Raw genomic sequence first — 26,209 nt, 5'->3', positions numbered from 1 at the left:
CTCAAGTGTACCATTAATATGTGTGTGTGTGTGTGTGTGTACAAGTGTGTGTGTGTGTACAGGTGTGTGTGTGTGTGTACAGGTGTGTGCTGTGCATAGTCTATGAGAATGTGAAGATGTCAATACTCACAATCAAGGTATGGAATGGACAGGAGCACTGGCTACCCTCCTGTATGACTACTATGGCTTCTCCACTATTTCCTTGAGACAGTCACTCATTGAACCTGAAATTTTCCATTTTTTAGCTGGGCTGACAGCCGGTAGGCCCCAGCAATCCTCGTGTTTCCACCCCCACTCTCCAACACATGTAGCTATGCCTGGTTACTGGCCGTGCTACCTTCCGGCATGGGTGCTGGGGCTCCAAATTCAGCACTCTCACCCGCTAAGCCCTCTCTCCACCCCAGACCCCATATTAAAGATAAAGAGGGGAAAAAAGGGGGGAAAAAATTCTCACAAGCAAGATTATGAACCATAATCACAGTTAACATGGCCGGGCGGTGGTGGTGCACGCCTTTAATCCCAGCACTCGGGAGGCAGAGGCAGGCAGATCTTTGTGAGTTCGAGGCCAGTTCCAGGACAGGCTCCGTAGCTACAGAGAAACCCTGTCTCGAAAAAAACCAAAAAAAAAAAAAAAAAAATCACAGTTAACAAAACACATGCTTTAACTTTCCTGGGAACTTTGCAAAGGATTTTTTTTTATCTTTTTACCTGTTTTTAAACTTAGCCTGTAAACCTATACATTTCAAAATGCATCTTACAGGCTGGAGAAATGACTCAACAATTAAGAGTGCTGGCTACTCTTCTAGAGGACAGGGGTTCAGTTCCCAACACCCATCTGGCAGCTCACACCTGTCTGTAACTTCAGTTCCAGAGCCTCTGATGCTCTCGCTGGACTCCACAGACACCAGGCACACACTCAGTTCACCAACATTAGTACAGGCAGAACACCCATTCACATAAATTTAAAAACTAGTAATAGAAATATAAAAAAATTAATTATTTTTAAAAATAACTCCAATTAGCTTTTTTTTTTAAAAAAAAGCCAGACACAATGGCATATACCTCCAATCCTAGCTAGCACTTAGGAGGCAGAAGCAGGTGGATCTCTGTAAATTCTAGGCTAGACTGATCTATTAAACATATTAAGCTAGCAAGGGCAACACACTGATACTTCATCTCAAAACTAAACAAAACAAAACAGGATCTAGAAGACGGGACAAAAGGATGAAGTCAGAAAAAGCAGGGAAAGAGGCTTCAGGAAGCCGTTTGACATCACCCTGGGAGCTGAAGCATGCAGGTGACGTGTCGGTTCCCTCAGTCTGTCTGTCACACAGGACGAGGTGCCAGGCACAGCACCAGACACTGATGAGGCAGTGATGACCCAGAGTTTCAGGGAAGGTCTCTGAGAGCTTCAGATCACGGTTTTAAGTCTCTGGTGTGTCACTTCAGGGTGGGTGAGAGAAGGTCCACACAGTCCAGTACATACTGTATTTCCCATCTGAGCCATTCGAAAACTGGGGCACCACCTTCCAATACACACACCGAGCTCCTGTGTGCCAACACATAGGCACACTCACACTCACAGGCACACTCACACACATAGGCACACTCACAGGCACACTCACACACACAGGCACACTCACACACAAAGGCACACTCACAGGCACACTCACACAGGCACACACACAGGCACACTCACACGCACAGGCACACTCACAGGCACACTCACAGGCAACTCACACACACAGGCACACTCACACACACAGGCACACTCACACACACAGGCACACTCTCACACACAGGCACACTCACACACACAGGCACACTCACACTCATAGGCATGCTGAAAGACACCATGTGGGAATCCAGGCCACACAAACACTGAGGGCTGAGAAAGAACCCTGCAGGCAGTTCCAAAGGATCTCCAAGGGACAACTTGGCCAAGAACTTGGGAGGGCAGCGTGGTGGCAGCTGCAGGCCCAGACACTAGTCCCACATGCGTCTAGAGCCATGCCACACAGCTGGCCCAGCTCCTCCCAGCCATTACACCCTCAACCCAGTCACACAACCACCCACCACCCAGGCACACCCTACAGCTGAGCCACACCCCACAGCCACCCAGCCTGGCCTGCCCCACCCTCCAGAACCAAAGCAGTAAAGAAAATCCCACATTTGCTTCCCAGCTGTGGGGAGAGTTGTTCCGTTCGAAGTTCCCCCAAGAGGCCGAGACTAGGAGCAGTCCCTTCCTGGTGGGATTTGTGGCACCCCATCCCCCACGACCACAGTGCTGACTGGCCTTTGGCCAAGCTGCTGCCTATCAGTCACCCCACCAATACCACAGTCACCACTAGCCAGAGACTGAAAGTGGTTTAGATTGGACTCGGCCACAGGGCATAGTCCACCTGCAGTCAGTACACAGAGCACTGAGGACAAGAAAGAGGAAAAGGAATTCTTTGAATTGTACCAACCAGGAATGCGCTGTTCCCACTGCCTTGACCCCTTTTCTTATCCATTAAAGCCATGCCCACCCTCCTACAAAGTCAGACTCCGCCTGCTGCAGGTTCTGCAAGCACTTGGATGGGTGCTCCGCTACTTCTCCACGGCCTCCCAAGGCACAGGCAGGGCTTCCTCTCTCCCATGGGAGCCCACAGCAAGGAATCCTTGCCTTCCTCTTCTGTCTGTGGCAGGAGTCTCAAACCAGCTACAACAGTCACAGCCACTTCCTTTCCTGGACACTACATGGTAAGATCAGCCCCAGTCCAACAGCACCGTCCAGATGAGGAGCTGGAGCCCAGAGGTTCTTAGCCCGTGGAGTTGGCTAGGAATCTCAACACAAGCCTGGGCTCTTCCCCTGTAGCCTAATTCATCTGGGACAGCTGGTGCTAGCCTAGTGCCCAATACAGAGTGCACCTCTACTCTTTCCGCCGCATTATCCACTGTGCTTCACATGCAGGGATCCCCTCTAGAAGGAGCTCCACAAACCCTCCCCCCATCAGCAAGCAAACCAAACAACACTGCTCACCCTGCTTCTTAGCTTGGGAACTTGTTCTTGGTCCCCTCCTGGCAGGCAAAGGCAGGCACAAGACTGTGGGTGGCTAATGCCTTACTTCCAGCGGGGCCTGAGTTGAAAATTTATCTCTGTACCAGCTCTGAAAAAAAGGTTTACCAAGCAAACAAACAGCAGGTGGAGGATGGGCACTTGTACAAGCCAAGGCAGAATCAGCTATGCAGGACCAGGGGCTGTCTTCCCAAAAACAGGGCTTTCTGCTCACCCCAACATTCCTAATACCATCAAATCCACTGGAGCTATTTTCCTCAGGTTCTGATCACAGACACTTAAAGGAAAAGAACATTTCCTTAAGACTAACAGCCTCTCAAGTCCAAATGTATCAAAGACCTCAACATAAAGTCAGCCACACTGAACCTTATAGAAGAGAAAGTGGGAAGTACACCTGAACGCACTGGCACAGGAGACCACTTCCTAAATATAACCCCAGCAGCACAGACACTGAGAAAAACAATTAATAAATAGGACCTCCTGAAACTGAAAAGCTTCTGTAAAGCAAAAGACACGGTCAACAAGACAAAATGACAGCCTACAGAATGGGAAAAGATCTTCACTAACCCCACATCAGACAGAGGTCTGATCTCCAAAATATACAAAGAACTCAAGAAATTGGACATCAAAAGAACAAATAATCCAATAAAAAAATGGAGTACAGACCTAAGTAGAGAACTCTCAACAGAACAATCTAAAATGGCTGATAGACACTTAAGGAAATGTTCAACATCCTTAGTCATCGGAGAAATACAAATCAAAACAACTCTGAGATTCTATCTTACACCTGAAAGAATGGCCAAGATCAAAAACACTGATGACAACTTATGCTGGAGAGGTTGTGGGGTAAAGGGAACACTCCTGCATTGCTGGTGGGAATGCAAGCTGGTACAACCCCTTTGGATGTCAGTGTGGCAATTTCTCAGAAAATTAGGAAACAACCTCCCTCAAACCCAGTAATACCACTTTTGGGTATATATTCAAAGGATGCTCAATCATGCCACAAGGACACATGCTCAACTATGTTCATAGCAGTTTTGTTTGTCATAGCCAGAACCTGGAAATGACCTAAATGCCCCTCTACTGAAAAATGGATAAGGAAAATGTGGTAGACTTACACAATGGAGTATATTACACAGCAGAAAAAATAACAACTTGAATTTTGAAGGAAAATGGATGGAGCTAGAAAACATTATTTTGAGTGAGGTACCCAGACAATTATCACATGCACTCACTCATAGGTGGCTTTTTAACATAAAGCAAAGAAAGCCAGCCTACAAACCACAATCCCAGAGAATTTAGACAACAATGAGGACACTAAGAGAGACTTACATAGATGTAATCTAAATGGGAAGTAGAAAGTAGAAAGACAAGATCTCCTGAGTAAATTGGGAGCATGGGGACCTTGGGGGAGGGTTGAAGGGGGAGGGGAGAGGCAGGGAGGGGAGCAGAGAAAATGTAGAGCTCAGTAAATATCAAAAAAAAAAAAAAAAAAAAAAAGACTAACAGCCCCCACTGCGGTCCACTAACTCAGAAGGAGCTCCTGAAAGCTCCCTGGAGCTGTGCTGGGATCCCTGCTGTGCCCACCACACTGGGAGGGATGCTTCATAGAAGGAAGAGCAGCCTCGGGAGGCAAGCGGCTGTCTTAGAGGTCACACAGCTGAGTGGACTTGAAGCTAAGATGACCCTTCCCAGCACACTCTGGGGTCCATTCAAGCTCTTTAGAGTTCTCTGCTCAGCACTCTACAGCATGCCTCAGCCAGGCCCACAGCTGGAGGAGGCCTACTAAAAAACAAGGAATGCGCTCAACAGGCGCACACCTTCAATCCCAGAGGAAGCAGAGGCAGGCAGATCTGAGTTTTAGGCCAGCCTGGTCTACAAATCAAGTTTTAGGACAGCCAGGGTCATACAGAGAAACCCTGTCTCAAAAAGCCGAAAGAAAGTGGGTAGGGGGAGTGCACACATACTCTAGTCAGAGGTCTCCTGCTAAAGAACAGAAAGGGAAGGAGTAGTTCAGGTCAAAATAGGCCATTTTGTTATCTATTCCCAGTGGAAATCAACCTATGCCTTGAACTTCTCTGATCTGCCTTCCTTTCGGGAAATAAGGAAGTGCCACCCCCTTCTATATTTTCCCCTATGGTTGTGAGCCACATCAGAACCCAGCCCCCCCTCCCAGGTGTTAAAAGCTTAGGGGCTACGAAGGCAGGGTCCCCTCCACCAGCTAGAAAGTCAGAGAGAGCCGGGTGGTGGTGGCGCACGCCTTTAATCCCAGCACTCGGGAGGCAGAGGCAGGCGGATCTCTGTGAGTTCGAGGCCAGCCTGGTCTACAAGAGCTAGTTCCAGGACAGGAACCAAAAAAACTACAGAGAAACCCTGTCTCGAAAATAAAAAAAAAAAAGAAAAGAAAGTCAGAGAGAAGAACAGCAGCAAAGCAGGAAGGCATCTGGGCAGCCCCTCTGCGGAGCCTGCTTCCCCCGGGGCACAGTGTGACGTGGCATGGTGTGTATGCCAGAGCAGAAGCAGCTTAGGACCTTTCAGTAGCTAACAACAACAGCTGGCAGACCCTCCCCAAACCACAGACTCAGGGTGGTCATGACCAGCCAATCCCCACCAAAAGCCAGGTTAAGAACTTGGATCTCCAGGGCTCTTTGGCCTGCCCTAGTGTAGCAGATGGATAAGAATGTCCCCCATAGGCTCACACACTGAATTACACACTTAGTTACCAGGGCGTGGAACTATTTGGGATTAGAAGGATTATGAGGTATGTCCTTGCTGGAGGAGGTGTGGCCTTGTTGGAGAAAGTGGTGTCACTAGGAATAGGCTTTGAGATTTCAAAAGCCCATGACAGGTTCTCTCTCTCTCTCTCTCTCTCTCTCTCTCTCTCTGTGTGTGTGTGTGTGTGTCTGCTGTCCATGGATCAGGATATAAAGCTCTCCCTACTTCAGAGCCCTGTGTGCCACCATGCTCCCCCCATAATAATAATGGACTAAGCTCTGTAAGCCAACCAATTAAATGATTTCTTTTATAAGAGCTGCTTTGATAATGGTGTCTCTTTTCAGCAATAGAATAATGACTAAGACACTCAGCTCTTTTGGTTTGGCAGAACTGAAGTCACATATGTGACTTAAACTGAGTACCGTCAGAGATCACCATTCCAGGATCCCCACTGCCTTGAAGGAAACCTTCAGTTCCTGAGTTTACCTGCCTCAGGTGTTGCTGTCGACTCCCTAGCTATTCCAGGATGCTGCAGAAAAACTGAACACATCCCTCACCCACCATCTTCTCCCACTCCTCTTTCTCCTCCACCTCAGCAATTCACCAGGACAGCCCCTGCTACGTACCTATGGCAGCCATGTTATCAGGACACCCATGGAACCTGCTTCTTCTCCTGACTATTGACAGACAGAATCCATGCCAGGCTCAGGAGCCTGCTGTACACCCTGGCCCCACATACACGCACACACACTGTACATTAACACACATTCGGATTGGACAGGGCAGGGGACTGATGACAGCAGTCAAAAAGGTCAAGAAGGTCAACATAGACGGGAACCAGAGCAGGAAGGACCGGACGCACCAGAGCTTCGGGAGTTCAGGCAGTGGCTGCTCCGAGGCTCTGCATCTGGCTGTGCCTCTCCAGGGCTCCACACTCACTTCACACAGCTGCACCGAATCCCAGAGCCAGGACAAATGGTACTGCTGTCTGCCTAGTTCCCTTCTGGAAAGGAGGGAGGAAGGGGGGAAGGAGGGAGGGAGGGGGGAAGGAGGGAGGGAGGGAGGGAAATGATCCTAGGGAACCCTGCTCTAGGAAACCTCTGGTTCTCTCACCACCTCCCTTACAGGGTGGCCAGCCTGGACTCCTGGACCTCCCAGGTCCAGCAAGGCCCACGGGCACTCACAGAAAGTAGAAGCTACCAGGAGGTACCCTCCATACAAGAAGAAAAGCATGTCCCCAACCCTAGGAGAGTCTGGCTTCTCTGGTTCCTCTCAGGAAAGGTAGCAGTGAAAACTGGATAGAACTCATGCAAGCAACAAATGTAAACTAGGTTCCAAAGGACCTTGACTTCCCATATGACCTCCCCTGCCAGCCTCAGTTTCCCTACCTGTCCCGAGAAAAGGAGGAAAGCTTGATACTCCCTCTTGGTACCATCTGGAAGTCAAAGTATCCATGACGTTGGCTTTTGGCTCCTGACCCCGCCCTAGCTGAGCTGACAGGCCCTTCCCATTGTCCCGCCCCACACAGGAGGAAGAAAGGTGACTGGAGGAAGCACGAGGGTGTCAGAGTCCCTGTGACTGTCCACATGCTAGAGTTGCAAAGCTTGCACACAGTCACAGCCCGGAGAGAAGCAGCAACTTGGCTCTGGTCACACCGTAAGCTGGGAAAGGTCAGGCCAGCTGGGGATAGCTTCATGACAGCAAACACTCAGAAGTGTCCACCTGGACTTGACTTCTGAAAGGACACCAAAAAAGGTACAAAGCACTTTATAAATGGCAGAGGTTCAGGCTCAAGAGCAACAATGGAAACAAAAAGATGGTGTGCTCATACTTGTGGGGCCCAGGATAACACTGGGCAAACTTTTCAACTTCTCAGTCATAGCACAAAGACAACAGGGGTCCTGGGAACCCCTACAAGGGATGAACAGCCTTAGCCACCTCTTAAGTCACCTGGGGTTTTGGCACTTGGGAGACAGAGGGAAGAAGAGTTCGGAGAGATGGATATCAGCCTAGGTTACAAAAACAAACATATGGGCAGCAATTAGAGAACTGTCAGGAGTGCCCTAAAAGCAGTCAGCCCAAAAGATGTCAAAGCCCTGGGGATGTTAAAAGCCTACAGGCCCTAAAGCCAGTACAGAGGAAAGCCAGTGGCTAAAATGACTCCCTCCAGAAGAGAAAAGAGGGGAGGCTGGAGCCACAGAAGCCCCTAATCTCCTAAAGGCCTGGTGAGCACAACACAGGCCTGCTGAGACAAAGGACGGCTCCTGAAGGCCCACATGAAAGCATTCTGTCCCTTCAGACTTGCTGGAGCTTGTCACCATGACAAGGGCCTGCTGCCAATACACCTGAGGCATGAGGGGGCTCACTGCAGTCACTAGGAGGCACAGCTGGCAGAGAGGGTGAGGAGGGCCTGGTAAAGTAGGACCCGGCTTCTCTAGAGAGCAGAGACCAGAACAAAGGGTACACCCAAACCTACTTCAGTCAGAATCCATTTGAAGGGGAACTGAGGGCACTCTAGACAGGGTCACCAGGTATCCCAAAAGGCTCCTGATAAATACATCATGCACTAGTCCCAAGGCTCTGCTCAGTGAAACAAGCAAGGTGTGGGGACAGCTGACAGATGGCACAGGTGAGGGTTAAGGCGGCTCCTCTGTGCCTCACTGGAGGCCCAGCTTTTAATAACCGGCCTGGGACCTCAGGCAAGCACCTCCTCCTTTTAGGCTTTCTCTTTCATCTGTAAAAGAAACTGTACTAGATGGTTTGTACTCATGGATACTCTTGACCCACGACTGTGAGATTCAAGGGCAGGCACAACCGACATCCACCACACCCCCTAAAGGTACAATGGGCCAGCGCACCACAGCCCACACCTACGCCAACTGCTGAGCTTCTGCATCTTCAGCACTTGGCTTCACAAATGAGGAGACTTTGGTTCATGGGGTTTGAGATAACTGCTCAAACTCCCAGTGGGGAAAATACTTAGCTGACATTCAGACCACAGCCTGTCTTGGCTCTTAATTCCTGACTCTGTGGCACTGGCAAGCCCACCAAGTCCTGGGAAATGCCATGGGATCTTTGCACCTCCCGCGTTCCCTGGTACATAACGCTGAAACTAATGTGCGAGGTGGTTGGGAACAGGCAGCTGGAGAGGGCAATCCCTGAGAACTCTGCAAGTTGGCCACTCAGCCAGCTGTCCACCACTATGGTTAATGTTCTCATGGCCACCAGCCAACACCTGCCATTTTTGAAGCACACACACACACACAGGCAACACTTCCTCACACCATTGCTTTGGTATCACAAGACAGCTTTGGGAAAACATAATAAGATTTCTTCCCCCACCCTCAGAAGGAGGAAACTGGACTCTTACGGACATCCAACTTCCCTAAAGTTACACAGGAGATAGCAAACTCAAAGCCCACTCCTCTGCCTCCTTATGCAGAGTTGAGTTCACCACACACTCAACTTGCCAAGCCCACCAGCCAATTGGCCTTCGTGACAGCCATGAGCACATGTGAGAGCTTATGCCTTGCCAGAACACCACCTGTCATCTGAGCTGCCCATCCCCCAGCAACCCTGCAAGCTAATGCCTGTGCTGATCTCACTGGATGCTGAGGCTTGGGAGGATCATTATGCCCACCACAATGCTACATACGGAGAAAAGAGCCGAATGGCTCAAACCCAGACTGTATGGCTCCAGAGCCTGCAGCCTAGGCCTCTGTACTACATAGCTCTGTCTAGGAGGCTCCATCACAAGCAGACACTAGAACAGGACAAGAGGTCAGACATATCAAGTAGTGCGTGTGCCTGGCAGGGCATGGCAAAATTATGATAAGAGGAGGACAAACAAAGCTTGTGAGGAGCCACAAGAGGGAGGCTGATATAAATGTCTGTCTGGGCATTAGGCCAAGAGTCTGAGCAAGGGACACATGAACAGAAGGAGGTGACAGACATGGCGGGAGGGCATGTGAGATCACGGTCAAATGTCTTGCTTTTTCTACCTCAGTTTACCCAGATGCTAAGGAAAGTTGCTGGACTATCTCCAGATCCTTTCCCACAGACCTAAAGACCCTTGGACCCTGAGAAAAAACAAACACTGCTCAATGTTGCCCCAGGGACTTTGAAATGTCCTTGGCTGTCCTGGTACAACTCAACTGCTGGAAAAGGCTTACAAAGCAAAGGGTTCAACTAGCATGCCTGGGCCAGTGAAGTGTGTGTGGGTTCTTAGGGGGCCACATTCCATTCATTGTCAACCTCTCCATGGCTCCACTGAAGCAGGCACCACCCTGCCTGGACCCAGACCAGGAGCCAAGGCCACATCCAAGTGCACAGAGAAATGCCACTCCAGTCCAGCCTGCCCCACCACACCGCCAGCCCTGTTTACAGTTGGTTGTTTTAGTCAAGGTCTTACTATATAGCCCAGGTGGACCTCAAATGCTGATGCCCACACTGGGACTCCTAGGAACAAGTGATCCTCCTGCCTCAACCTCTAGAGCACTTAGCACTGCAAATATGCACCGTCACACCTAACTCAATGTCTGGAATGTCCCTTAAGTCCCCTCAATGTCACCTACCCCTCAAGTCTCTCACTCAAGTTTCCCCAAGGCTGTCCACTGAACAGCACAAGAAGTCCCTAGGAAAATTCCCACCATCCTCCCAGACACCTGTGCTGCCATGCCAACACAACAAAGACCCTCAGCTAGGGAGGGCACAGAGGTACAGGGGAAGGAACAGAGCCAAGGACCTTTCACCTGGGCCAGCCCTGTTCTTATCTGAGGTAGAAGTTAACAGGGACTTGCTAAGATTCTGAGCAAGACACATGGGAACAAAAGAGGTGACAGCATAAGGTGGCCTTCTGAGACTTTGCTTAAGCATCTTGCCTCCTCATATCTCAATTTACTTAATGACAAAGGGAAATCCCTGGAAGAGTCAGATCCCCACCATCCCAAATCTCAGCAACTACAGCTGCCCCCACCAAACCACAAGTAAATGTGTTCTTGTTTGAAAAACTGCATGGTTCCCATAACCTACTAGCCAAAACCTCTTATCCTGATGGATCACACAGGTCATCGCTAATGCTTCTAATCGAGTGTGGTATCAGATCTTTGCCAAGTGTCTTCTGCACGTCTCTCGCTAACTTCATCAGAGTAACCCTGTGAAGCACGTTAGATCGGCCTGTTTACGCAGATGACAAAGCAGAGGGTCAAAGATGTCATTTCATTTGCCCAGAGTCTCACAGTCAAGCAGCAGAGCAAGGACTCACTGCCCACTTGCCTGACTCTAAGACCAAATTCTTAATCACTGTACTATGCTACCTCCTCAAATGCTCCTGGCTACCCTTGGAACTCCAGGCCAGGACAACACTGCAGTGCAGGGGGGCAAGGGGCGGCTGGCTAGCAGAACCTGAGCCTGAGCCTCCTTCAAACTAGGCCCACCTACCAAAACCAAAACTCCTTCACATGAGGCGTGCCATGCAAAGGATTCTCTACCAAGACCTAGCATCCTCTTTGTCAGGGGGAAAGGGGAAGGCAGGTCTGCAGATAGAACTGAGGGAGCAAAAGTGTTTGTCTCAGGACAGACTCTTGGAACAGGGGAGGACAGGGCATACCTCACATCCCAACAACACTCAGGGTCCCCAAGTACCCTCCATCAGTGTATGCCACACCCCAACACAACTGACCAGAAATCACCATTTCTCTTTCCAAGTCTGCTGTCCTCAGCCTTCCTGGTCCTCCTTCCGGTTCCTCCAGCCAGCAACACTTTCCTCTCCAACCCACAGCTAATCCCTCAGCAAATCTGTCGGCTCATCTACAAGATAAATCCAGAGGCCATTCCCAATGCCCCTACCCTCCCTGCCACTGAGCCACCATCATTCTTCATCTGGGGGCTACGAGCTCCTCCTGGCATCACCCTGTATACCCCCTGACCTTCCTGGCTCCTCTCTGGGAGGTAGCCACGTGATTGCTCTGCATGAAGAGTTAAACAGGTCAGTCCTCCACCCCAAGCCCTTCAGCAGCTTCCCCTTTACTCAGATCTAAACAGCAAAGTCCTCCCTCTTAAGGGACAAGAAAGCCCTTTCCCACCCACCCTCCCACCTTCTACCTGACCAGGTGCCTTGTTGCCCCTCGTATGTGCCCATACCAACCCCCAGACTTGGCTTGGTGCTCCCTCTGCCAGGCATGCTCCTCCCCAATCTTTTTTTTGTTTGTTTGTTTGTTTGTTTTTCGAGACAGGGTTTCTCTGTGGTTTTGGAGCCTGTCCTAGAACTAGCTCTTGTAGACCAGGCTGGTCTCGAACTCACAGAGATCCGCCTGCCTCTGCCTCCCGAGTGCTGGGATTAAAGGCGTGCGCCACCACTGCCCGGCTGTGCTCCTCCCCAATCTTGCAGCAGCGTCCTGCCTCCCTCCTGAGACACTTAGCTGCTGTGGCATAGCCTGGCCCTTCAGGCACACCTGCTATCCTCAGGCCAACTTTACTCCTAGGGACCTCTTGTCACTTGGCACAACGTGTTTGTATTGATTTGCTGATTCTGCCCTACTGGTGGCATGACATGAAAACAGAGTCCTGGGCTATTCTGCACACTGTTGGGTCAGTTCCTAGAAAAAGGCCTAAATGAAGCAGATGCTTCATAAGAATGTGATACTACGCCCCTGAGCCAGACACATCTAGTCTCTGGGTCCTGAAGGGTAGTACCACACCTGGGCCTGAACAAACCTCCAGGGTTTCATGTGACCCCTGACAACAATATTTCATTTCTCTCTGTCTACAGACTTTTGGCCCCTGGGGAAGAGCTCTAGGTCCTGACAGTTGGGCTGCCAGAAGGAGCCTTGACAGGGCTGCCGCTGGCCTTCCCAACAGCCCACAGGTGCTCTCAGCAGGTGGAGGGGGAAGCCAGGGCCTTATCTGCCCTTCTTTGTCAGGAGAAAGACTGTCAGAAATTAGCTTTGTTCTCAGAAGAAAGAGCACAAGGCCAGTGCCAGGCAGAAGTGGGCACACAGACAGCTGGCCCATCGAGACAGTGCAAGGGAAAACCAAGAAACAGGATGCAGGATGTTTGAGGGGTCACTCACATACCTAGCCTATTTCATGCCTCCAGGGTACTGGTGCTCTGCTCAGTCTTCCAGGCCCTAACCTTCTCCTCAGACAATCAGCTGATTGTCCCCACTGAATGATCTGCCACTAACTGTCCAGAGGGCGATGAGGAACAGAAGCAAAACCTAGCTTGGAGAGAGAAGAGTGGAGGTTACAGCCTAACTTTTCATACACTCATGACTAGTATTTGGAGGGACCCTCCCTTTAGAACCTCAATTCACTCAGTTGTAAACGGCTTGTTCGGTCTTGTACTTAATGTCTCAGCCTGTGTGGCACAGGCCCTCAGCAGACCAGCCATTTCGTATAAGGCCTGAGAGCAGAGTCCCAGCACCTACCTGCTAAGAGCCAGACTTCAGCTTCTTCTCGTTCTGGATCAGACAGAGCACACCTCTCAGTGTGCCCTTCTCCTGAGCTGCCAGCCCATGTGAAGTGAAGTCCTCTGGGCCTACCCCACCCCATAAACCTGCCTAATGTGCTATCCTTGAAGAATTGCTCAAGACATATTCAGAACTACAGCAACAGGGAGGAGCCCTGCATGCTGGCCTAGAGGGTGGAAGAGAAGCCAGGGGTGGGGTAGGAGAGATGTCCCTGTTAAAGTCATCCTGGGGTCCTCTACCAGCCCTAGACCCCTATGCCTTAAGACATAGTACTCAAAGTGTGCCTGAAGCTCTCTGTGTCTGAGTATTTTCGGAGGAAAAACCTAAACAGATGCATGGGACAGAAATCTATAGGCAATTTTTGTAAGTTCCCCAGAGTTTTCTTGTCTACAGGATAATTGTGATCTATCAGCAAAGACCACTTTGAAGGGGCATCTTCATTGGCATGGAAGCCTACGCCTTTAATCCCAGCTCTTGGGAGCAAAGACAAGTGGATCTCTGTGAGTTTGAGGCCAACCTGATCTACATAGAAAGTTCCTGGCCATCCAGGGCTAAACAATGAGATTTTTTCTCAAAAGAAACAAAATCAGAAAACAAGTTCAATAAACCTTGAATGCACAGTCCTAAAACTAAGCACATTCCCAGACACAGATATGAACAGTCCATACCCTCACTGCCCACAAAGAGCCACAGGACATAGGCAGGCAGCACCCTGCCAAGTGGGAGAGAAAGCAGACCCTGTCTGAAGGACGGGGTGGCAAACTCAGATTATAAAGCACATGAAATGGCAGGCAGGGCCAGTTTAACGGGCACAGGCCTATCCCTAGCATGAGCCACTGGAGAACGCAGGCTTGAGGTTTGCAGTCTCCTAATGGGGAGCACAGGAAGTTGGAAGACAGAGTCTCATATAACCAAGACTGGCTCAACTCCTGATCCTCCCACCTCTACCTCCCAAATGCTGGGATTAAGAGCATATACCATTACGTCCAGCTTGATGTTCCAGTTTTTGCAGTAAAGCAAGAAGTACTTTTTTTTTTTAATGTAAAATGTCCTATTGACTACTGGCTCAATATCTGGCATGGACCAAATAGAATCTGCCCATAGGGCACGTGTGGCCTGCCAGCTTTTACCTCTGTTCTCTTAAAAAGAGCAGAAAACACAGTATTGAGTTCACCGTAAAGTTCAGCACAGGAGTTGTGACTAGCACTGTGGAGGCCTGTCAGAAATAAGAATTCTCTGGATCAGGAAGGCTGCCTCAGGGAGGTGCTGGGCCGAAAGGTGAGGTGGGCATGTTTAGAAAGGGAATGAATCCAGAACTGGGACCTCTCGGCCTTAGGGGCTGGCAGGTCACACGAGGGACCCATGCCGCTTAGGAGTCAACAAACACAAAAATCCAAGGTGCCTGCCAGTCTCTGAAGCAAGCCCAGTCCCTGGACAGTGCAAGGAGGGGCTGGCTGCCCGCCCCACAAACCTGCAGACGAAATCAATCAGACTAAATCAATTGGTGGAAGAATAGCAGGGGTCCGATTTCAGACCTGCAGCTTGAGGAAACCAGCTAACAACAGCTCCGTGGGGGAAGGGATAAGAAGAGACAATGGAGGGACAAAATGAGGTTGAGAATCATGTCCTGCCTGGCCAGGCCAGGTTGTTACATAAGCCTGCCTCAGGACACAGTGTGGGAGGGCCTGGGCTGGGAGGCCCAGAATGCAGAGAAGGCTACCCTCACTGCCTACCCACTGCAGCTCGACAGCCTTGCTGTGGCCCAGGCACCAGGTGAGCCCAGGGATAGGGAAAAGACCCAGGCATTTAAAAGGCCAAACCAGAAACCCGCAGCAAGGACAGCCACGTACCAAACTCCTCTCAAATGACAGTTCTGTACCAGGCACTGGGGGGATCCTCCCAACGCACATCCTGATTGAACAGATAAGCATCCTTGCTATTGCCATTTTATACACGAGGAACGTGAAACACAGCCATACAAATCTTAATTGGAGGAGCTGGCGTCACACCTATCAGTGACTTCTGTGACCACACTTGAAACATCAGTGTGACATATAGCGCATGTGGTCCTTGCTCATCACAAGAACACCTTATCCTGCCGGGCAGTGGTGGCACACGCCTTTAATCCCAGCACTCAGGAGGCAGAGGCAGGCGGATCTCTGTGAGTTCGAGGCCAGCTTGGTCTACAAGAGCTAGTTCCAGGACAGGAACCAAAAGCTATGGAGAAACCCTGTCTCGAAAATCCAAAAAAAAAAAAACAAAAAAAAAAACAACCCAAAAACAAAAAACCACCTTATCTATCAGTCTGCCAAAACTGACAGGACTCTTACTTGAACACAGTACAAAGGCCTGGAGAGATGACTCTTTCAGAGGTCTTGAGTTCAATTCCCAGCATCCACATGGTGGCTCAAAACCGTCTGTAACTGTAATGTCATGGGATGTACAGACAGACAGATGTACATGCAGACAAAACATCCATATACATAAAATAAATAAATCTTTTTATTTTATTTTTATTTTTTTTTTTTGGTTTTTCGAGACAGGGTTTCTCTGTGGCTTTGGAGCCTGTCCTGGAACTAGCTCTGTAGACCAGGCTGGCCTCAAACTCACAGAGATCCGCCTGCCTCTGCCTCCCGAGTGCTGGGATTAAAGGTGTGCGCCACCATCACCATCGCCAGGCTACAGTAAATAAATCTTTAAAAAAAAAGAAGCCAGGCGGTGGTTGAGCACACCTTTAATCCCAGCACTCGGGAGGCAGAGACAGGTGGATCTCTGAGAGTTCAAGGCCAGCCTAGTCAACAGAGCTAGTTCCAGAACAGGCTCCAAAGCTACAGAGAAATCCTGTCTCAAAAAACCAAAAAAAAAAAAAAAACAAAACAAACAAACAAAAAAAACAGTATGGGGCCGGGCGGAGCTAGTTCCAGGACAGGAACCAAAAGCTACGGAGAAACCCTGTCTCAAAAAAAAAAAAAAAAAAAAAGTCCACATCTCATTTCAGGGGCTCAAAACCCCTGTCCTGGGGAGAACAGGTGGACCATGACCACAGAGCACCTAAAGACAGGAGATCAGGAGTAGCGGGATATCTGTAGGCACTGAGCCCTTCACCCACAATTATGGGCACAACTGGGGCCAGGGCCTAGTCATTCCTGCAGAACTGGGAGAACAGAATGAATCAGGACACACAATGGCCTGTGACTCAGAGTCCCTTGCTGCTGGGTAGGCGGGGTACGGCTAGGTCCAGCATCTGGACAGGGTGGTCTCAGCCAGCTCCACCCAGCACAGCCTTCCCCAACCCAAGCAGCAGTGAGTTTCCAAAGCCCACCCCCACCATGACCCTTGCCATCTCCAACAAATCAGACATCTGAAGGGTGGCAGGACCAAGAAGACACCATTCTAGCCCAACTTCTGGGCTGCCTCCTGCTGGGCGACTTCTGACAGCTGCTCCCACCTCTCAATCTGCTCGTCAGATCGGGAGGCTTCCTAAGAGAAGTCTTGCCCAGCTCCAAAGCCCTGAATCTATAAACAACAGGCCTGACAACTCCACAGAGCTCTGGATCTTGCCTTCGGGAAATTACATAAACATCCTTCAGAGAAACAAAAGTCAAACCTACAGACTCAACTTTTTTTTTTAAGGGTATCAAGAAACCTTTTTCCAGTCCAGCTTCCCCCATCCTACCGCCATTGTTCCAAATATCCTCTCAGGACCTAGAAAATACATTTGGTTTCCGTCTGGAGTTTGGGCTTCTTGGTGATCTTCCTCATGGAAACTGCCCCACCCCTTCTTGGTAGCTGTCTCCCAGGACACCCCCATCTCTCTTCCCAGAATTGCCCTAGGCCACCCTGAGGATATGGCTATACAGCCTGCCAAAGACTAGAGGGATGGGACAGTTTAAAGGAGAAAAGCCATCCCTGGTTAGGAAGGTCAGCAACAATTCTGAGCTCTGGTCCTAATAGTGACTCTGACATCCCATACAGCCTGAGTGAGCACCTGCTCCTGTCTGAGCCTTAGTCCTTCAACTTAAGATGAAATGTTCCTATGCCACCAGGGAAATCCTGGGGTTCCTAGCAAGTATGCTGCAGACACAGGCAGGAAAGAACAAGGTAGATGATAGACAAACTTTTAAATTTTATTTTTATTTATGTGTGCATGCGTGTGTGTGTGTATGTGTGTGTTTGTTTCCTTACACGGAGACCAGAAGCAGACTTCAGATCCCTTGGAGCTGAAGTTACAGGTGTTTCCAAGGGTGCTGAGATCTGGTCCTCTAATAGAACAGCAAGTGCTTAAAAATGGCTTAGTCACCTTCCAGCCCCTAGGAGACTGACTTACCTCTCCCACTTCTCCAACCAAAACCAAAGGAAACCCCTTTCTCTCTCAGCTTTAACCTCTCACCCTGCTCTGGGCTCTTGAGCTCAGGCAGTTCATGGACAGAACAGAGAATAACAATGTTTGTAGTAAAGGGCCCCAATTGGGAGCAGAGGAAGGAAGATCTCTGTGAGTTCCATGCCAGTCAGACATACACAGTGAGACTCTGTCTAAATGAATAAGCAAACAAATATTTCTAAATCTAGTCCTTCTGGCTACGCATGGCCTAGGTACTTCCATCTATAAAACACAAGTGACTACAGTGCCTCCTTAATCTAGAGGGTTATTCTGAAGATTGCTTCTGAGATGACATGTAAATGTCTAGCAAGCATTGATAAACTGTCAACAGATACGAGTAGCCATTACAATCATCATTAGAGTTATTGAGATGCTTAAAATCACTGACTGGTGACAGCTAAGGCTTCTCAGACCCACATGTGGACACTGATTCATACAGATGCATGCCCTTACATCCCTAACACACAGCATTCTCTAATGCAGGACCCACATTCTCTGACCCGATGCCTGGCCCAGGCACAGAACACAGCTGGCTTGCTCCTAACACCCACATTTATTATTTTTTTTTTTTGAGACAGTGTTCCTCTGTGTCATTCTAGTGTTCCTGGAACTCACTATGTAGACCAAGCTGGTCTCAAACTCACAGAGATCCTCCTGCCTCTGCCTCCCAAGTACTAGGATTAAAGGCGTGCCACTCTGCCCAGCCTCTTGGCACCCATTCTAGCCAACACAATCTCTCCCTCACCCTTCCTATTTCCACCTCTGTCCTCTTCAAATTGTCTCAATATTCTTTCTTATACTCACAGGGTTCAGCTACACCCCAGTGCTCTTATAAGACTGTTTCTTGGAATAAGGGTCATTCCTCCAAAATGATAGCTCCTTCGAAACATGGGATAACAAGGGCATTGTAGTACATGCCTTTAATCACAGCACTCGGGAGGCAAAAGGGGTGGATCTTTGTAAATTCGAAATCAGCCTGGCCTACATAGTATCAGACTAGCCAGGGTACATAGCGAGGATAGTGAGACACCCTCCCTCCCCTCTTGAAAGAAAGAAAAGAGAAAGAGAAAGTAGGTTGTCCATGGCCCCCACAGTTGTTCCACGTGAACAACTGAATATGCTGAAAACAGGAGCCCAAGGAAAGACACATTTATTTTTTTTAAATGACCTAGCCCAGTGGTCACTAAAAGGATAAGATAGAAAGGAACTGGGCTTTCCTGGATTCCTCCAGGGGCTGTGAGTCTGAGTAAACCGAAAACAGAAAGAGGCACTGACCTTGTAATGACCTAATCCAGTGGTTCTCATGCATCAGAACCATTTGGAAAGCAACTGAACACAGACTACTGGGCTGCAGCGCCCCAGCGTCTGACTTAGTGGGTCTGGATAGGGAGGCAGCACCTGCACATTTCCTAAGTTCCCAGGTGATACAGATGCAGGAGAAGCAGGGAGAGCGCCTGCTGCTTCCATTCCCATAACACCTCGGGGCAGGGTGCCACAAGTGTCAGGAGGAAGGACATGCAGGCAGAGGACCTGAGTGAAAGACCTGCTATGGCAGCATTCTCTTCTCACTGGCCTTGCCCGGGCAGGCAGCTATGCACAAGCAAAGCAGGGGTACAAACCAGAGGTGAGACTACAATAAGCCTCCACCCTCCACCACCTGGAGACCTGTCCAGACAAGTTAGTCCTTGGCCAGCCTGAGGGTGCTGAGAATCCAGGCTCTGCCTCATGGAACCAAATCTCAGGCCTGAAAGACCAGAATCCCCACCCACGATATTAATTACATGCACTCTGGGAATTTTTTTTAATTTTTACTTATTTTTATTTTATGTGCATGAGAGCTTGCCTGAATGTATATCTGTGTACTACTTGTTTACAATGCCCATGAAGGCTAGAAAATGGTGTCAAATCCCCTGGCACTGAAATTATAGTTGCGAGCCACCCTGCGAATGCTGGAGATTGAACCTGGGTCCTCTGGAAGAGCAGCCAGTGCTCTTTACCTGCTGAGCCTCTCCACCTCTCCAGCCCTGAGCGCATTCCCAGAAATATGGAGCTTTCTCCCTCCAGAAACAATACTGCCATCTTGGCCTGCTGTGATATGCTGTTTTCTTATTACATAGTTGAGTCAGTCCCCTCTGGTATATCTATTCTTCAATCTGTCTATCAGTGCTTCACAGAACAAGGCCAGAGCAGCCGTGAGAATCAGCAAACACTGCCTGTTATTCTGAGTTTAACCTCCAGGTGGAGCCACTGGTCCCTCTAAACCTTGGTTGCCATATCTGTTTAAAGAAGGTGATACTAACTCCATTTCCCACTGCTGTTATAAGAAGGAAGTGAGCACCTCAGTCAAGAATAACTATCAAGCTGGCTTGGTGGTACACATCTTTAATCTAGCATGTGGAAGGCAGAGCTGGAAGCCAGCATGGTCTATATAAAGAGTTATAGGCCAGCCAGGCAACACAGTAAGACCTGGTCTCCAAAATCAATAACTATCACCAGGCAGTGGTGGTGTGTTTGCCTTTAACCCCAGCACACAGAAGCAGATGAATCTATGCCAGCATGGTCTACAGAGTTAGTTCCAAGACAACCAGGACTATTACACAGAGAAACCGTCTTTAAAAACTCAAAAAATAAATGAATTGTAGTGATATTTCATTCGTATTTTAATAAATAAAGCTTGTCTGAAGGTCAGCAAGTAAAACAGCCCCACTGGTGCGCCTTACAGACCAGGCAGAGGTGACACACACCTTTAATCTCAGTAGCCACACTAGTTTGTCATAGAAAGTAGACGGTAGTGGTGCACACCTTTAAACCCAACACTAGAGAGGAATATAAGACAGGAGGAGACAGCTCAGACACAGTCTCATTCTGAGATTCCTGGAGGCAGAATCGCCATTTCAGACTGGGGTAGAGCTAAGAGCCAGGGGCTGACTGTTTTTGCTTTTCTTTTTTTTTGTTTTTTTTTTGGTTTTTTTTTTTGTTTTTCGAGACAGGTTTTCTCTGTAGCATTGGTGCCTGTCCCGGAACTAGCTCTTGTAGACCAGGCTGGCCTCGAACTCCCAAAGATTCCCTGCCTCTGCCTCCCGAGTGCTGGGATTAAAGGCGTGCGCCACCACCGCCCGGCTCTGTTTTTGCTTTTCTTACCTTCAGGTTGAACCCTAATATCTGTCTCTGGGTTTTTATTAATCGTGCTACAATCAATCAATCAATAACAATGCCAGTCTCAATAATCAAAAGTAACCCAAAACTTGCACTGTCTGAATTAAAATGCTTCAAGGCAAGGACAACTGCAGTCCCCTTGCCCAGGCTCCATACAGCGGGGACCCGGCCCCAGCCTCTCTGGTACTCAGTCTTGCTTGTAGCCTTGACTTGATCTGGACCTCACTACTCCCTTAAGGTGAAGTCCTCGCCTTCTTGTTCCCATCGCCTCTCCCTGCCACCACCCATTCCCCTTGCCCTTCTGGAAGTCCCAAGCCCACAGCCTAGCTCATGAGACGGGTCATGAAAGCAGCCATAGGGCCACCCGAACAAGCTTTAGACACTATCCAGTGTGGTCGTCCAGGAGGAGACTGGGCCAATGGGACTTAAGTCCTTTAACTTGGATGACAAGCAGGAAGTCAGAAAGCAGAGGCATCAACAAAGAGAGGAAATCCTGTCGGCTTCCAAGATATAACCACAGCTACTGCAGGCCATGAGGCTGTCCTACCGCTGGAACTCAGTTTCCTCACCTGAACTTTCCAACCTGCTACTTTAAACAGCTCCTGTCTGCTGGTGCTGCATATCAACCATCCTTTCCAAAATAGGAGTCTGGGGGTTGGTTGGCTGGTTTTTACATGTAGACTGTGTGAGAGTGTGGGAATGGGTGTGTTTATGGCATGTATGGAGGTCAGGACTTAGTTTTGGAACTCTGCCGTGAAGACCAGGTTGACCTTGAACTCACAGAGTTACCCAGCCTTACCTACCCCTGCGTGCGGCCGTAGGAGAGAACCAATTCTAGGAGAGAACCAATTCTTGCATTCCTGCGGGCCAAGTTCTGATTTGCTCCAGAAGTAGCTGCCTGCAACTCCCATCCCCTAAGATCCAACAAATACATGGTATATAGACACATATGCAGGCAGAACACTCACACACATAAAATAAAAACAAAGGTTAAAAAATATTTTTTTTAAAAAAGAAAGAAAAGGAAAGGAAATGAAGGAAGGAAAGGAGAAAAGGCAGGAGGGAAAGAGAGAGAGGGAAGGAGGGAGGGAGGGAGGGAATGAGGAAGGGAGGAAAGAGAGGAGGAGAGGGAGGGTGTGAAGGAGACAGGGAGGAAGGGAAAAGAAAATCAATATTATTAGAAGCAGGCAAGGCTGGGTGGGTGTGTCCTCAAAGCACAGGGGCTCAAGGAGCTGTGCAAGCCACTGGGTGTTACAACTTCCTGAGGTGCACAGGAAGGCCACTTCAAGAGCTCTGAGGACAGTGGGGCTAGAGTGGGCTCAGCACTACCCAACTTCTGTGTTCTCAGGCAAAGAGGGAACAGAAAGCTGTCACTCAAACCTGACCCTGGGGGTGCGTTCTCCCACAGCAGTGAGGTCCTCCCCTTGTCCTCAGGCAGTCTCTTCTCAGGTTAGATGCCCTGGGCATGACCTTACTGCTGTCTTTGGCCAGGATCAGCCTACGGTATCTGCCCTAGGGAGCTTTCTAAGGATTCAAAAGCAGAGATTCTGCTGAAGTTCTTCCCTAAACCTGGGCCAACCCCTGAGGCAGCTACAAGATCCTGTAGCCCCTTTCCTGCCTGAGTCTGCCTGAGGCGACCAGGTCGGCTCCACAGGGTGACAGTCAATGAGTTTTCCAGTCTCCGTCACTCTTACCACCGTCCATGGCCAAAAAACGACCCTGAGAACAGGATCTCGGTGCCACATAAACACATCAGTATGGGTTCAAACTCCGGCACTGTTAGTGCCTCTACCCCTCTGAGCCTCCATTTCCCCCACCTAGAAATAGGGCAGGATGGGGTGACCAGCTACTCTGCAGGGCATTGTGAGAAGTCAATGGGTGTCTGTAAAGAGCCTGGCACCATGCCTGGCAGAGTACAGTAGCAGGCACCATCTCAACAAGCTGCTTACAACCTTCTGTCTTCTCGGCTACCACATAAAACCCTAAGTCAGGAGCAGGACGCTGGTAAGCCCCCACAGTGCAGCCTGGTGCCCACCGTCCTGTCTGACGGCCTGATCCCTCAGATGCTTCCTCCTCTGGGAACCCCTGCTGACATGACCAACCAGGAAGCTCTTCCTTGCTGTCCTTCAGGCACCATCTACTGCTGATCACACCCCACTCCACAACCACCCCACCTCTGATCCTCGTCTGCCCTCCCTGGTCTAAATCCAGCAAGTACCCTGCCACCCTGGCCACAGAAATTTTCCATATGAATTTGAAAAATTACCCAATTTCCCATCTCAAGCAAAGAATGTCCTCCAAATAGTCCTGTTATTTCAAGCCATACCCAAAACAAATTCCAACCTAGAAGTCTGCACAAGCCCTAGAGATTTCTAAGTCTGGCTCTGGTTCTAAAGTACAGACACATGGACCCAGAGCACTGGCAAAGCGGGTCCCTGAGGCCAAGAAAGAGAGCTTTGGGCTGCTGAGACCATCTCTCACATTCTCTGTTGGTTCCTGTGCTGCTACTTCCGGTCCACGTCTCTCAGCCTGAAGACTCCCCCTGCACACCCCATGTGATGGAAGGCTCTCCCTCTTCTTTCAGACCACGTCTCTGTGTGAAGACCCCCCTCCCCCCCACACACACCCCTGTGACAGAAGCCTCTCCTCTATCTTTCTCCCTGACTTTCTTCCTTTACCTGTTGACTTTCCCAGAGGCCTCTGCTCCGAGCGACTCTGACCACACAAGAGACAGCCTCCAGCCCCCAGGACCCTTTTCCAGGTCTTTCAGCCCTCTACTTAATCTCCCGCCTTTCAGAGCTAAGGGGTGGAATTTCCACTCTTGTTCCTCCAAGTTGATAGTGATGTCAGCTGGGGAGAGCTGTCTATTCCCAGGGCAAGTCTACAAATCCTTGGGAATCCCACACTCTGAGCTGGAGGGCCTTGGAGCGGCTGGAGCTCTGTGCACAAACCTCCCTCCCCCAGGAACCCACCACACCCACCACACCAGCCCTCAGTCCAATGTTTTAAGATATCATTAATTAGCAATTTGTATTCCATCTCTTAAGTAATTGCTCAAAACCTCCAATCAGAGCTTGATTGGTAATCATGTCCCTCCCCACCCTACCCCCACACACCGCCAAAGATTGAGCCCACTGCTATAGCACATGAAAACCCAGTGAGGATCTGAGCCGCTCTTCACAGTTACTACCAGGGTCTTTCCTCAGGGACTACAAGGTACCAGTACTGGACTAGCTGGACTCTAGAACAAAGACCAGCATCTCTGTGAGGATTCTGCAATCTTGCTGGCTCGAAGTTCACCCTCCATACTAGCTCCAAGGACCTTTAAGGCTAAGGTATCAAAGCCTCCCTTAGTTTGGCCATGAAGACTAAAACATTTGGGACATAAATTCTTGGCCTTAGATCCCTGATCTGCCCAAGGGTTCAACTCTTGAGCCCAACCTCCTACCCCCTGTTGATCTCAAAGTGACAGGTCTAAAGGGAGATAAAAGCCTCTGCAGGTCTCCTGGGTGCTGGGGAAGTCTGTTGACAAAGCCACCAGCTGTCCCCAGTTGGAGCCAGGGAGTCAGACTCCTCCCTGAACCACCACCCACAGTGGGCGAGCGTTCCTCCCAGGACCCAGCCAGCAACGGAACTTGGACCATCATGAAGCTCTCTCTGATCACAGGCTCCAACCGACCTCCCCTCCAGCTCCAGCTGCCACACTAACAAGAGCAAGGGCACAAGACCTCACCCAGGCAAGTGCCAGGTAGAAGGGCGCCTCACCTGGGGAAGGGCGATGGGGTAGGGAGGCAGTTCACATGATTCCACTGAAAATGAAACCATAAACCCAGTCATACCAACAGGCTTAGTAGGGATCTGTAGTTCATATGTAGGACTGAGAGAAGGGGCAAATCCCGCTCCCACTTCCTACTCCCCTTGACGTTTTCCATTCGATGCCTCAGTTTCCCCTCTATAACATCTGCCTAACAGTCACATAGGAGAATTTTGTGAACGACACTGTGTAAAGGAGTGAACTAGCCTAGTGCCTGGCACACAGCAATATGCACCGAACACTTGTTGAATATAAGCATGCCAACATTTTCCGAGGTTCCCACACCCTGGCTTCATCCCCCACTCTGACAGATACACCCATTTTACAGGTGAGGAAACAGAGGCTTAAAAAGGGAAAGAATCTGCTCAAGGTCACACAGCTGGGAAGTGACGAACACCCAGATCTGTCTAACCCTCAGTCCAGAGGGTAATATTGCCCCAGAATGTCCCCCAAGCTCTTCTAGGGGCGGGAGGGAGGACCAGTAGAGGGATGTAGGGTCTGTGGGGATCCTGGCACATAAAAGCCAGGTGATGGATGAGTCCTCAGATTCCTGGCAGCTCCCAGACCCCCGTGTCCTACAGGGTCCCCTCTTCATGCTGGTCAAATGCTAGAGTCCCAGCTCCGCGGGAACCTGAGGGAGGAGGGGAGTTAGGGACCAGGCCGCTCAGGGCCGGGAGAAAACCGGTCCGGCCGCCTCCCCACCCCCCTACCCCCGGCCTCTAGCCCCCTCCCAAGCCAGACAAAAGTTTCCCCTGTTCGGGAGCCGCGGAGGGGGAGGGGGCATTCCTCGTGGGTGACATTATCCGTGACCTACAGCTGCTGCGCTGCCCGGTCCGCACCCCGGCCCGCCCGGCCCCGTGAGGCCCCCACCCCTTTGTCCTCCCCACCGCCCGCCCGGCGCCCGCGCGCACCAAACTTGCACCGGGGCCGCTCGGGCCCCTGCGCGGCCTGCAAGCCGTGCCCGGCTGGCGAACGCTCGGCCCGGGAAGTCGGCCGCCCGGCCCTCCGGCTCCTTACCTGCCTCGGCCGGGGCGCCACGGGGAAGCGGCGCGGGTGGCCGCGCGGCCGCCGGTCCCGGGCGTGCGCGAGGCGGGCTGCGGGCCGGCTTAACCCCTTGCTGGCCGCGCTGCGCCCGCGCCCGCACCCCGCCCGTGGGGAGCGCGCACAGGGCCGCCGGGCCGCCCGCCTCCCTCGGCCCGCGCCTACCTCCCCCGCCGTGGCCGTGCGCGGGGCTCGATCCGGCGGCGCGGGGCGCGCACGCTGCGGGGGCCCGGCAGGCGCCGGGGCGGGACCGGGCGCCGCGAGCCGGGGTGGATTTCTCGCTTCCACCCGGATTCTCCCTCGGCTCTCCCGGCCGATTCGGTGCTGCTCGGCGACCACGTGACGCAGGCTGCCTTTGACCCCGGTCTCGGAGCGGGTAGGGGGCGGGGGCCCGGGCCCGAGGGGTGTCAGACGCGGGACCCGCGAGGGCGGTGCGCCCCGGCCAGTGTCCCGGAGGCGATGACCCCGAGCAAACAAAGCCCTGGGGAAACCAACAAGTTATTTGGGGTCAGAGAGGGACTGGCGCTGGGGGTCGGAGAGGCGGCTGAGGGAAGGAGGGGGGCACAAAGACATGT

At 50.7% G+C, this 26,209-nt stretch overlaps 1 protein-coding gene across 5 annotated transcripts in view; it reads right to left on the bottom strand.

Annotated features, from left to right (window-relative positions):
• Positions 1 to 25,965, bottom strand: part of Ndst1 (N-deacetylase and N-sulfotransferase 1) — a 62,783-nt gene extending 36,818 nt beyond the window's left edge. For 2 of the 5 annotated variants that reach the window (XM_057788501.1, XM_057788500.1), the window contains exon 1: positions 25,800 to 25,965. The gene's annotated coding sequence lies outside the window, so the exon portion shown is untranslated. The other 3 variants (XM_057788499.1, XM_057788498.1, XM_057788502.1) reach the window with 3 other exon arrangements.
• Positions 25,966 to 26,209: the final 244 nt, after the last annotated feature.

Source organism: Chionomys nivalis, chromosome 14 (assembly GCF_950005125.1).
Source record: "Chionomys nivalis chromosome 14, mChiNiv1.1, whole genome shotgun sequence".
In the NCBI taxonomy this organism is placed as follows: domain Eukaryota; kingdom Metazoa; phylum Chordata; class Mammalia; order Rodentia; family Cricetidae; genus Chionomys; species Chionomys nivalis.
Note: the sequence above shows the minus strand (reverse complement) of the source record. Positions and strands in the feature narration are given on the sequence as shown.